Source organism: Dermochelys coriacea, chromosome 1 (genome assembly GCF_009764565.3).
Source record: "Dermochelys coriacea isolate rDerCor1 chromosome 1, rDerCor1.pri.v4, whole genome shotgun sequence".
Taxonomy (NCBI): Eukaryota; Metazoa; Chordata; order Testudines; family Dermochelyidae; genus Dermochelys; species Dermochelys coriacea.
Genome location: NC_050068.2, coordinates 160,685,688 through 160,699,464, shown reverse-complemented (window position 1 = coordinate 160,699,464; position 13,777 = coordinate 160,685,688). Strand labels below are relative to the sequence as shown.

At 40.2% G+C, this 13,777-nt stretch overlaps 1 long non-coding RNA gene across 5 annotated transcripts in view; it reads right to left on the bottom strand.

Annotated features, from left to right (window-relative positions):
• Positions 1-6,505: 6,505 nt before the first annotated feature.
• LOC119844149 overlaps positions 6,506-13,777 on the bottom strand; it is a 75,283-nt gene continuing 68,011 nt past the window's right edge. Inside the window, exons 3-6 of one of the 5 annotated variants that reach the window (XR_006278625.1) lie at positions 12,968-13,090; positions 12,140-12,273; positions 9,434-9,482; positions 6,506-7,565 (exon numbers count right to left, since the gene is read on the bottom strand). This is a non-coding gene — a long non-coding RNA (uncharacterized LOC119844149). Of the gene's footprint in view, positions 9,483-12,139; positions 12,274-12,967; positions 13,091-13,777 lie in introns of all 5 variants that reach the window. The other 4 variants (XR_006278620.1, XR_006278626.1, XR_005289183.2 and 1 more) reach the window with 4 other exon arrangements.

The window sequence follows — 13,777 nt, the reverse complement described above, 5'->3', positions numbered from 1 at the left end:
GAGTCAAAAAAAAAAACCACCACATTTTAGGTCAAAGTAAGTGTCTCATTTCCTTTTTGAATAATTTATAGTTCTGAATTTTTTAAAGAAAAAATTTAAGAAAATTTTAAAGTGAAAAGTCATTTCAAAGCAAAAATCAAAATCAAAACCAAAACATTGCAAAAATGTCTAAAATGAAACATTTTGTGAATTCACATCAGTTTCACTGAATCGTTCATATTGAATAAACACACACAAAATTTGGAAAAATCAAAATGTTTCAGTGTCACCAAATCTTCACTTTTTACTGAAAAAAAACTTTTGGCTGAAAAACATCACCCAGCTCTACTGTACAGATAGACATTCATTAAATTATCCCCACACTCCTAGCAGATAAGTGAGTAAACAATATTCCACTTTTTCTGATGTGAAAACTGATACCAAACATTAAGTGACATGTCTAAGGCCACAAAGTGCATCAGTAACAGAACTGAGATTTCACATTTGGGGACAATGTATACCTTCAAATCAGCGGCACTGTGATGGGTACCCACATGGCCCCACAGTATGCCAACATTTTTATGGCTGACTTAGAACAACGCTTCCTCAGCTCTCGCCCTCTAATGCCCCTACTCTACTTGCAGTACATTGATGACACCATCATCATCTGGACCCATGGAAAAGAAGCCCTTGAGAATTCCACCATGATTTCAACAATTTCCATCCCACTATCAACCTCAGCCTGGACCAGTCCACCCAAGAGATCCACTTCCTGGACACTACGTTGCTAATAAGTGATGGTCACATAAACACCACCCTATATCGGAAACCTACTGACCGCTATTCCTACCTACATGCCTCTAGCTTTCATCCAGATCATACCACACGATCCATTGTCTACAGCCAAGCTCTACGATATAACCACATTTGCTCCAACCCCTCAGACAGAGACAAACAGCTACAAGATCTCTATCAAGCATTCTTACAACTACAATACCCACCTGTTGAAGTGAAGAAACAGGTTGACAGAGCCAGAAGAGTACCCAGAAGTCACCTACTACAGGACAGGCCCAACAAAGAAAATAACAGAACGCCACTAGCCATCACCTTCAGCCCCCAACTAAAACCTCTCCAACGCATCATCAAGGATCTACAACCTATCCTGAAGGATGACCCATCACTCTCACAGATCTTGGGAGACAGGCCAGTCCTTGCTTACAGACAGCCCCCCAACCTGAAGAAAACACTCACCAGCAACCACACACCACACAACAGAACCACTAACCCAGGAACCTATCCTTGCAACAAAGCCCGTTGCCAACTCTGTCCACATATCTATTCAGGGGATACCATCAGAGGGCCTAATCACATCAGCCACACTATCAGAGGCTCGTTCACCTGCGCATCTACCAATGTGATATATGCCATCATGTGCCAGCAACGCCCCTCTGCCATGTACATTGGTCAAACTGGACAGTCTCTACGTAAAAGAATGAATGGACACAAATCGGACGTCAAGAATTATAACATTCAAAAACCAGTTGGAGAACACTTCAATCTCTCCGGTCACTCGATTACAGACCTGAGGGTGGCTATCCTTCAACAAAAAAGCTTCAAAAACAGACTCCAACGAGAGACTGCTGAATTGGAATTAATTTGCAAACTGGATACAATTAACTTAGGCTTGAATAGAGATTGTGAATGGATGAGTCATTACACAAAGTAAAACTATTTCCCCATGTTATTTCTCCCCTCCACCCCACCCCCCACTGTTCCTCAGATGTTCTTGTTAACTGCTGGAAATAGCCTACCTTGCTTGAGCATAAGCTTTCGTGAGCTACAGCACACTTCATTGGATGCATTCAGTGGAAAATACAGTGGGGAGATGTATATACACAGAATGGGGCCTAGGTCAGAAGTGACTAAAAGTCTTCTTCACTGGATAATTGTTCGGTGGCTTTTGTTAAATGGGCAAATGGTCTCATCCAGTTCCAAGTAGGCAACTATCCACCCCAGAAGTGGGACTATGTGGCCATCCGAGCAGAGAGGTAGAGGACTGAATGGGCACAGAAAAACTGTTCTTGTCTCCCTGGAGGTATTCTCTCAGGTCAGGTTTGACATACATTAGCAGTACAGAATGGGGAAACTTGCATTGCTGTGCAGTGATTAAAGCAAGTGAATGGAAATGGGGTTCTATTCCCGACTCCAGTGTTGATTCACTGTGTGACCACAGACAAGTCCCTTACACTAGCTGGGTGAGAGTGTTGTTCCCTCACCTCTGAGAGGGGGATAACCACCAACACTTCCATTAAGCACTTTGAGATTCTCAGGAAAAGGAGCTATAAGCGCACTGCCTGTTCTTTAGCAGTTGCAGGGATAAATAGTGGGCTTCGGTCTCCAGGGGTGTGAATCCAGCACCTTCCACAAGCATTATATTCAGTCAGTAAAATGGGGGGTGGGGAGAATACAGAGCAGTGGCAGAGGAGAGAGACAGACAGAGACAGAGAATGATTCTCTCTACAAAAGAAAACTAGGAAAGTTACAGAATACAATGCGGATGCACCAAGGACTGAAGACACTGACCAGGAAAAGAGGAAATTTACAATAAAAGGGTGAAACTAAAAGGGGTGAGTTTGTCTTGGCAGTAAAGAACTATGGGGTAAAGGGCCAAATTGTGGTTGGTCCCTGTAGGCTGTGCTGGGAGAGAGGGAGTAAAGAGTACAGTCCCTCACCCACCCCATCCTCTCAACACAGGTAGGGCATAGTCACCTGAACACAAGCATCACTTTTGATTAGGACATCTAAATGCCCTATGAGAGATGGGGAGGGAAGGGAGAAAGCAGGGCTGCAGCCCACCCTCATGCACATCCACCAGCTGAGCTCCAGCACCAGAGGGGACCCTCTCTGAGAGTGGCGCTTTGGCTACACTCTCCAGGAGAAGCATTGTGCACAATTGCTCCTGGAACTCTCCTTGGAGCAATGAGCTCCGCACTACCTCCAAAGCAGGGCTGTGGCTAATGCTACTGTTTAGCTCAGAAGGAGAGTGAAAAATAAATTATTAACTAAGGGATTTTTTTTTATAAATCTAGCTATATATAGTGTGGGTAAAAGGACTATGAAGGCACGTGTAGGACCCTGATGAAGGAGGTAAGAGTTCAGATAGCAGAAGGTAGGGGAACAACTGAAATATTCAACAATTGTTGCAGTCTTCAGCACACAGATAGAGGAAGCAGCAGGAGACCTGGTGAGATAAATGCTTGAGTGGATCTGGGAATAGCAGGAATTAGAATGAAATAAGATACAAGTGAAAACATACTTTGCTGATTTACAAACATTAAAATCAGTGGAGTCAGATGACAGTTATTAAGGAATGGGTTAAAAAGTATCACAACCATTTGTCATCAGTTACCTTTGAGCAGTTATGGAGAGCAGGTGAGGTAATAGAATTGGAGAAGGATAAATTTAATATAAGCCCAGAGGGGAGAAAGTATATGATATGAGAAATCACAGGCCAATTAATACGAGCTAAATAGTAAGAAGCATTTTGAGGAAAAAGAAACAGCATGTTCAGCACCCTGGTGCTTATCTTTATCTGATCCCTTGCTTCTCTAGCTTCCACACACCCGCCCTCCCCCCCACACCCCATTTTGCCTTCACATTAATTTTAAGATTCTGGTTCTCATTCTAAATCTTTCCATGCTACTGGCCCACCCCATCTGCAATCCCTTATAATTGAAGATGAACATATATTTCACAACAAATTTAGCCAATGATACCATCTGTTTCTGTTAATGAAATATTCAACAGCACATCAGTTTCCAAACATGATTTCATTATTCAAAAGTTAAACATTTTTTGTTTGCCAATTTTTGTGCGTGGTTGTTCATAAACCATTCTGTGTGAGTATTTTTATTTGCTAGATCAGTTGTGTTAGTCAGGATTGGTCACATAAGTCGCGTTGTATTGTTTCTATTTCCTGATTGGATGAAAGTGCAAACAATTTGGGTGCAAATATTCACATATGAAATATGCTCTTGTTTCTACAAATACTTGTACCTGCAACTTTGAAATACTCTTTCCATGAATGTTCATGCCAGTAAAAGGTGATTGTACTAATGTTCACAGGGAGCAAATGCAAAAGGGATGCAAGCATGGCTAAGCAAATTCATTGAAACATTTGTGCAAATACTCATGGATTACCCCCCCCCCACAGTATTTACCCAGCTCTATCATCATCCCTTATCTTTCTTCCTCTCTGCTCTGAAATCAGTTTTCTTCCAGCATTTTCTTTCCCGAACAGTTTCTTTCTATGTTGGTTTTCTTTCCCCCCACCCCCCTCTTTGCCCATAAACAGTTTCCACTTTCAATTCATTCCTCTACTTTATTTTTTCTTGACAATCGTTTAGCCAAAACTTTCTTTGTTCCTTACCCTACTCTTACTTATAGCTTAATCTTTTCCTTAGAATGTTTGTTCAAGATTGAAAACAAATAAGAAAAAAGATCAAACTTTTTTATTGTAACATTTTAAAATAATATTTATAAAAGATGTTGACCAAATCCTCTCAAAAATGTAACCCCAACAATACATAATAGAGAGCAGGGGTTATTAAAAAGCAAAATCATATCAACACAACTTTTTTAAATGTAATCTACCACATTTATTAAACAGGCGAGTATAATGGCAAACCTGGTGGCTGAACTTTGTAACTTTGTCCTCACCCATAACTATTTCACATTTGGGGACAATGTATATCTTCAAATCAGCAGCACTGCTATGGATATCCGCATGGCCCTACAGTATGTCAACATTTTTATGGCTGACTTAGAACAACGCTTCCTCAGCTTTCGTCCCCTAATGCCCCTACTTTACTTGCGCTACATTGATGACACCTTCATCATCTGGACCCATGGCAAAGAAGAAGCCCTTGAGGAATTCCACCATGATTTCAACAATTTCCATCCCACTATCAACCTCAGCCTGGACCAGTCCACACAAGAGATCCACTTCCTGGACACTACAGTGCTAATAAGTGATGGTCACATAAACACCACCCTTTACCGGAAACCTACTGACTGCTATTCCTCCAGCTTTCATCCAGATCATACCACACGATCCATTGTCTACAGCCAAGCTCTACAATACAACCGCATTTGCTCCAACCCCTCAGACAGAGACAAACACCTACAAGATCTCTATCAAGCATTCTTACAACTACAGTACCCACCTGCTGAAGTGAAGAAACAGATTGACAGAGCCAGAAAAGTATCCCTATTACAGGACAGGCCCAACAAAGAAAATAACAGCACATCACTAGCCATCACCTTCAGCCTCCAACTAAAACCTCTCCAACACATCATCAAGGATCTATAACCTATCCTGAAGGACGATCCATCACTCTCACAGATCTTGGGAGACAGGCCAGTCCTTGCTTACAGACAACCCCCCAACCTGAAGCAAATACTCACCAACAACACCACACAACAGAACCACTAACGCAAGGATAGGTTCCTGGAACAAAGCCCGTTGGGACAGTCTCTACGTAAAAGAATAAATGGACACAAATCAGACGTCAAGAATTATAACATTCAAAAACCAGTTGGAGAACACTTCAGTCTCTCTGGTCACTTGATTACAGACCTAAGAGTGGCTATACTTCAACAAAAAACCTTCAAAAACAGACTCCAACGAGAGACTGCTGAATTGGAATTAATTTGCAAACTGAATACAATTAACTTAGGCTTGAATAGAGACTGGGAGTGGACGGGTCATTACACAAAGTAAAACTATTTCTCCATTTTTATCCCCCACTCCCACCCCCCACTGTTCCTCAGACATTCTTGCCAACTGCTGGAAATGGCCCACCTTGATTATTACTACAAAAGGTTCTCCCTCCTCCCCCACACTGGTAATAGCTCACCTTAAGTGATCCTTCTGGTTACAGGTGTATGGTAATACCCATTGTTTCGTGTTCTCTATATATATAAATCTCCCCACTGCATTTTCCACTGAATGCATCTGATTAAGTGAGCTGTAGCTCATGAAAGCTTATGCTCTAATAAATTTGTTAGTCTCTAAGGTGCCACAAGTCCTCCTTTTCTTTTTCCTCAAGTAAAGCATCCACTCTCCACCAATTGAGAAGCAGAGATTTTGCCCAGATACTGTTTTTTCTCTAGGGTAGCAGAGATTGCTGTGAACCAAGAAACCCTTTTAAAACATTGCTGTTAAGCTTTACAATCTGACAAAGAGAGTGATTCTTAAGTTTTAAAGCTCATCACATTCTCCTATTAAATAGTGAAAAATGTCCTACATACCCACCTCCTTTGCACTCTAGCCCTTTGTGGTATTGGAAGTAATGAAAACAAACACAGCTCATATTTTCATTGGTTCTGAACTTTTCATTTTGTATTAATTTTTTTTTTTAACAAGAGGTAAACACAACAAAATACCGTTCATTTAGAGCATAGATTCTATCTCTTAAATAAAGTTGGAGAATCATGACAAAAATTGGACAATTTTTTGAAATTTTTTATTAAGGCAATGTTATGTTAAATGTTAACATACTACAATGTACATTATTTATTCAGGATCAGTTTAATATACAAAGAACCTGGCTAAAGATTCTGGCTTGCTGGCTGAGGAGCCCTCTTCCTCTGAGGACACTCAAAAGGGTGGCCAAACTCCTAAATATCTATTGTCTTTTTAGTGCTTTTCTTGTGTACAGAATTGGTATGAAAACTTTTCAGTTACAAGAACATTCCAGATTTTACTATATCACCAAGAACATTCCATATTTTATTACTATTTCATAGGCAGAAGTGACATTTTCCCCAGTAATGTGTAATAAAGAGTCTAGCTGCTAACAATAAAAAATAAATTAGTCATTCTGTTTAAAACATAGATCTTTTACTGGAGCATTGAATAAGCAGATCAGAAGATCTCTAGACATCTGGCATTTTGTAATATGATGAATTTCTTTAACACTTTCCTCCTAAAACCATCCAATTCTTGGACACTACCACCACATGTGCAAGTATGTTCCCCTCTCCTCTCAACCCCACTAATAGAGCACCTCCCTAGTAACAAATATATGATGGATCTTAACTGGAGTCAAATGCAATCTGCACAATAAATTAACAAAAAAAAATTATGACCTACACATATTGATGATGAACTTCCCCCTTCCCATAACCAGACCCACTCGTTCAGATCCTTTTTCTCCCCAAATCTCTCCCCCATCATTTCGCCTGGATTGTTTTCTTGTCAACATCTTTTTCGAACAAAATTCTTATTTATATATAATCTTAGAAATTAAGCCTTTTGTTCCAGCTGGCTCTTGGGTAAGGACAATACCATAGGCTTACAGAACTCATATAGTAGTTATTAGACGTGTTTTTAATTTATTGTTCTTGTTTACTGTTCTCTGTAGAGATGCCTGGTTTGGAATCAGCTGTGTGATTAGCTAGTTGAATGAAAGAATATATCCAGCTAGGTCATATATTTGCCTTTGTGCAGTTCACTCAAATTGCCTGACAGATTTTTCCATTGTATCTACCTCTATACGTGTGGTCAGGTCATCTAGCAGTCTCTGGACAGACAGGGAGTAAGAGACAGGAATGAATATAGTCTTTAACTTCAGCATTAATCTCCCTTCTTTTCGAATATCCAACTATTTTTTTAAAACCAGAAAAGTACTGATAAATCCACAATTGTTTACATAATATTCAAAGAGTGTAAAATAACCATCTTCCACCACAATGACTTTTTATTTTCAAAATTAAAACAGATGCCATTTAAAAAAATAAATTAATGAACAAAACCACCAATAAATCTTCAGGTCTGATCACCCTCCCGGTTACACTGGTTTAACAGTGCAGTCAATGGAATTATACTGGTGCAAAGCATGTAACAGAGTGAAGAATCAGGTCCTTTATTTCAAATAGAAAAGAAGAGGGTGGGGAGGACTTTCCAAGTTACATGTTATATAAAGGGAACGTCTGCTTTGCTAATGAAAGGTGTGAGCTGTAGAACGAATGCCCTTCAGATAAAATGTATGATGAGTCTTCCTGAAATGCCCCACCCTGGTGTTATACTGTCAGAAAACTGAATGGCAAGTGAGAGCATGCATGATATAGTCTTTTTCATTCATGTGAAACACCATCAAGGTAACTTTATGAGCCAAGTAGTACTCTGGTAGCCCCACTGAAGCAGAAAATATAGCTACTCATGCACAAGAAAAAAAAAACTTCATTGTGAAATGGCTCAGGTTGCCACACACCTGACATAACTGACAACCAAAAAAGCAAGGAAAAGAAAGTTAAGCTAACAGTCCATATCCTCTACTACTTCACTTACAGGCGTGCACCTTACCTCAGCTACTGACCACCACTCACCACAAGCTTGACTCTTCCCCCCCAGGAATGCTAGCCCACACTCCTCATATTTTGCAATACGTGTCACTTTACAGAGAGCGCTGTCTGTCAGACCAGAGTAAAATATAAGGTAATGAAGTATTCACAGGAAAATAGCATGCCTCACTTTCATGGCATCTGCATGTATAAGAAACTTTTTCATAATTTTGAGACTCTGAGGACCATGCTAAATGAATTGTGTGTGAACACTGTGTGAAATTTCACTCCCCACCCCACTCTAAAAAAATATTTTGCCAATTTTGACCATCCCTAATTCAAATGTACATATTCTGAGTTTCTTGTATTTAGGGGCTTAAGTGGAGGGTATCTTTTAATTATATTTTATTAATATTTTGAAGACAACATATTGTTATCTGTACTTGAACATTCTTACTGAAATCATGTTTGTGAATATACCACCATCTATATTTACAGCACATTTCTCTCACACACCCACACACCAATATTCAGATGTAAGCTAATAAGAGTACACACACACACACACACACACACACACATACACACACAAAGTTGCTTGGATTTACCTAAATTGGTTTAAAATAATACTGTTAAATTGGTGTGACTTCCATGTTTAAAGAAGGTCTTGCGTTAATGTATTCAGTTATCTCAAATATGACATACTGTGATGTCTCCCACCAAAAGTTTAACTTCTCATCCACAAGTGTGTTTGCGGTAACCACATCTATTTAGTACCAGTGGCATGTCATGGAGTTAACCTCATCAACTACTTTTATAGAGTTAAGATTTAACCAAGCTTCTGCTATCAACAGCAGCAAAGATCCACAAGATTCTGTATTTCTCTCTTACAGACAGACAAACAAACTTCTTAGTCAATAAAAAGAAAAGTCCAGTTTATAGTTCTTAGCAGAACTGTTAGGTAGTTGTGGATTTAACAGCTTGCAGGATCAGCTAGTACAATACTTAAGAGAAACCACAAAAAGCCTCATTTTCATAATCCACCATCACTTTTACCACTTGCATTTAAAAGTAATACTGCACTTCTGTGCAGTATTTGGAAACTTACCAAGTGTCAATCCATTTACTTTTCTGTACTTTTCATGGTCCGTTTCCTTCTGAAAAAAAAAATCAATAAAATTTAGTCACCAAAAAAAGCAATACAGCTTCATTTTATTTCTTGAAAGGTCAGTAATGAGACTTTGGACAGTCCAGCATTTTTATTTATTTTTTATTTCTCCTCTTCAATTCTCTTCTGCAGAACCTCCCCTCCTCCCCCCCCCCCCACCTGCCCAAGGTCCTGGCAGTGGCCCTAACTTTGTCACTTCAATAAAACTCTGCTGCTAGGGAGCTGACTGGCGGGTGCTGGGGGCTATAGTCAGTGAGCAGGCACAACTAGGACCACTATATGGTTAGCTCTGAAGTTCACCAGGCCTGGGGATCGTCCCCAAGGTCTTATCCACAGAAGTAAATTCTGTCCTCCCTGCTTGTAAGTGCCTCTCTTTACACATGCATTGTCATTTACAGGCACAAATCACGTGAACACGAAGCGAACGATTCACATATACAAGTTTCCCTATTTGCACACACTAAGACCTGTTTGTTTCAGGCCAATGGAGGACTCTGCATGTGCTCAGAAGCACTTAAATACTGTTCACGCCATTATTTATTGTTATTCCCCTATGAGAATCTGGTACCTAAATTGTTCTGTGTACAGTGCCTAGCACAATGGGATCCTGGTCCCTCACTGAGGCTCCTAAATACTACAGTATTACAAATAATATTAGTAACTAGAGCGCTTTCCCTTTGATTCTATTCTTTCAGCACTTTGCGTTTTTCATTCTTACAAATGAGGAAACCCACTCTATTCTGCTGTGATGCTGTATGGTGACATCATACCATAGGGTTGTACATGGTGACCTCGCTTATGATACTGCATCAAGTCACCATCATTCCCTATATGTCACCTTATGCACGGGACACAAATGCATTTCTTGAGCATAGTGACAAAATGAACAGAGAACAAAGAATGACATTTCCTTTATTTTATTTACCATTCTTTTATCCAGGTAATCTCCAGCTCAGACTACTAGCATCCACCCCTCTCCCCCACACACATCTTCCCCCAAAAAATTACCATTCTCCTGCCTTATTCCTAGCAGCATATATCTCAGTTCCCAGCCATCTTTACCTTTGAGTTAGTTAGTCATCCTTTATTCTTCCTTTAGTAAAGCTCACCACACATCCACAGAAGTCCTAATTAACAGTTACCTGTGGAACTCATTGCCAGAAGATGTGATAGTCAAAAGTATAACTAGGTTAAAAAAAAACAACCTAGTAAAATGCAAGGAGGATACATCCAGTAATGGCTATTAGCCAAGATGGCCAGGGATGCAACGCCATGGTCAGGGTGACCCTAAACCTCTGATTGCCAGACAGGGAAGAGCAGGGTGGATCTCTCCAATGGCCCTGTCCTGTACACTCCTGCTGAAGCTCTGGTATGGGCCACCATTGGAGACAGGATACTGGGCCAGATGAACCATTGGTCTGACTCAGCATTGCAGTTCTTATGTTCTAATACACAAAAGTACACAGCAGACAAGATACTTTTTGTTTACTGCCCCCATGATTTAAAGAAAGCTGGTGCGTTTTAGGATTCAGCTCTCTGAATAAGCTTACCCCACCAAGAAATCATTCTGACACCTGTATGATCAGGTCTCCCAGATCTAGAATAGAGACCATAGTCCTCAAGGTTATGGCATTCTACATGTTATGACCACAGCCTTTACACAGCCCCTCACAGCAGGGAACCCCATACACCAGCAGACTAGCGTCAGGTGGGGAAGCCTTTAAAAGCTGCTTCGCTGTTGAGTGCCAGCTACTGCCAAGCTCCTTCCCTCACTTTCACAAAATTTAAAAGGGACAAGAGCCAGAGACTCTATGGAGTTCACTAAGGCCTTTGGCCCAGATCCTCAACAGGTGTTTAGGCACCTAACTCCCATTGAAACCAACCTACTTTATGTGAAAAGTGCTCAGATAGGCAACAGTACAAATCCCTAGGAAACCCAATGCATAAGTACAACATGCCTCCCTGGTGTAAGGAGTTCCACACTGCTAGCACAAGTGATGTCTCTGAAATAAAAGCTACAGATATAAATAAATCAGCAATTCTGAGGGAAAATTTTAAAGGCACAAAGGGCAGCTAGGCACCCAGCTCCCATTGGCTTTCAACTCTATTCCTTACCGAAATATAGCATATTTCAAGTATATACCGACCTGCTTGCAATATACTAGCATGTTAATTCTTTGCTCTTATGGAAAAAGTTTGATTCAGGATTCATAACAGAATGTACTCAAAAGCAACAAATCCAAGGATGCAAGAAAGATACACAAGCTGCTTATGAAAATCATTTTATTGTGAAAAGTGTTAAAGGCATCTTTAAATTGCTCCTTCCTGGCAGGGTGCACTAGCAATTTGCTTCCATCCACCACATTTCAGGTCAGGCTACTGTAATTTTTGCAAATCAGTTTTTAAACATTTTTTTTTATTTAAATGGTGTCTCACACTTTGTTTTGAATTCTGTGTGCACCCTAAAAGTGGCTTTCTGGATCCTTTTCCAACTTGGCTTCTGCAGCAAAGTGTGGAACATACAGTATTTAACTTCATGAGACTGTAATTATTAAAGGACCACTGCCACACGCTGGCAAACTCTGAAATATATGTTCTCCTGAAGCCTTACTAACTTCTATTTCTTTGCCCCTCTTTACTGCTTACCAAAGTATTTGTGTGGAAACAGAAGGTCTCTGTTTTCAAATCTGATTTCTCTTTCTGCCTGATTCATTCAGTGATGTTGTACTAGCCCGTTTGTGACATCAGCATTCATCATCCCAAAAGCAGCTGTAGTGTCACTAAAACGAGAGTGGCTAAGTCAGGCAAAAAGAAGGCTTGTTATGTAAAACCAAACCTAAATGGTTATACCATGAATATCTTCATAATAAGTCAGCAATGAGTGGAAAAATAACACAGAACAACTGAATTTAATGGGATTTTGATGTTCTAAAGATCCTTTGGTGTGCAGCTGTGGTTCTTCAATGACTCATTAGCTTCTGAAAAAGTTCCCTTGCCATTTTATGAGGATAGGTTTCAGAGTAGCAGCCGTGTTAGTCTGTATTCGCAAAAAGAAAAGGAGTACTTGTGGCACCTTAGAGACTAACAAATTTATTAGAGCATAAGCTTTCGTGAGCTACAGCTCACTTCATCGGATGCATTTGGTGGAAAAAACAGAGGAGAGATTTATATACACACACGCAGAGAACATGAAACAATGGGTTTATCATACACACTGTAAGGAGAGTGATCACTTAAGATAAGCCATCACCAACAGCAGGGGGGGGGGAAGGAGGAAAACCTTTCATGGTGGTTAGTCTCTTTCATTTGTTAGTCTCTAAGGTGCCACAAGTACTCCTTTTCTTTTTATGAGGATAGTAACTGTTCAGGGATAGTTAGCTACAGAAACCTCCTCAAGGAACTTCACTTTGTCTCAGTGGTACCCTTTCTGATTATGTGATTAAACAGGTCTTGAAGAAATAGCTGCAGTCTCACCTTTGTTAGTATGAGAAATGTCATCTGATTAACTCCAGCTTGGATTTACACCACATGGACATTGGAGCAGAGCGCCCTCTGTGTTCTCTGTCATTAGTGACACTCTGGCATAAAATTTCTTATCTAAAGAGAAAGGTCTCATCTCAGTCATTCTGCTCTCCTACTAGAGTCTGAATGACCAGTGATATCAAGGTTCAAGCCATAGATGTGAATCTAAGGTGAATTTTGGTATCAGTTTTAACAGCTTTTGGGCAGATCTTTACACTCATAGTTTATATAATTTGTTTTACTTGATTACAGGACCTCAAGGGTCCTACTTCAATGGCATTACTTTGCTTTTCTATCTTTCCCTGCTACCTACTAGCTCCCCCCACTCCCCCCCCACACACACCCCACTTTTTTTTAAAAAAAGTGTAAATACTCATTAGCCTTTGTCTTGATTACACACTTCCCCAGAGCTATCTTTTGGGTTTCCTACATGCTGCAGTAAGGGCCTGATCCAAAGCCAATTTATGTCAATGGGGAGTCTAGTGACCTGGATCAGGTTTTAACTATGCTTGTTTGGCACCTACTTTTGAACAGTATTAAATTCATTTTTAGTTTTTTTGAGGTAACCAAGAATAATTTCATTCTCAGATCTGTTTGAAGCAGCCATCGTTCTTTATCATGTTTGGGTCCTGTTTAGGTCAAAAGTCAGAAAAACTTCATCAACTCCAGGCTGTATCTTATTGTGAAACACCAACCCTATAAATGGGGGAGAGGGGTTAAATACAGATGAAAAAGCAGTCTGGAAGATTGCTTGCCCAAATC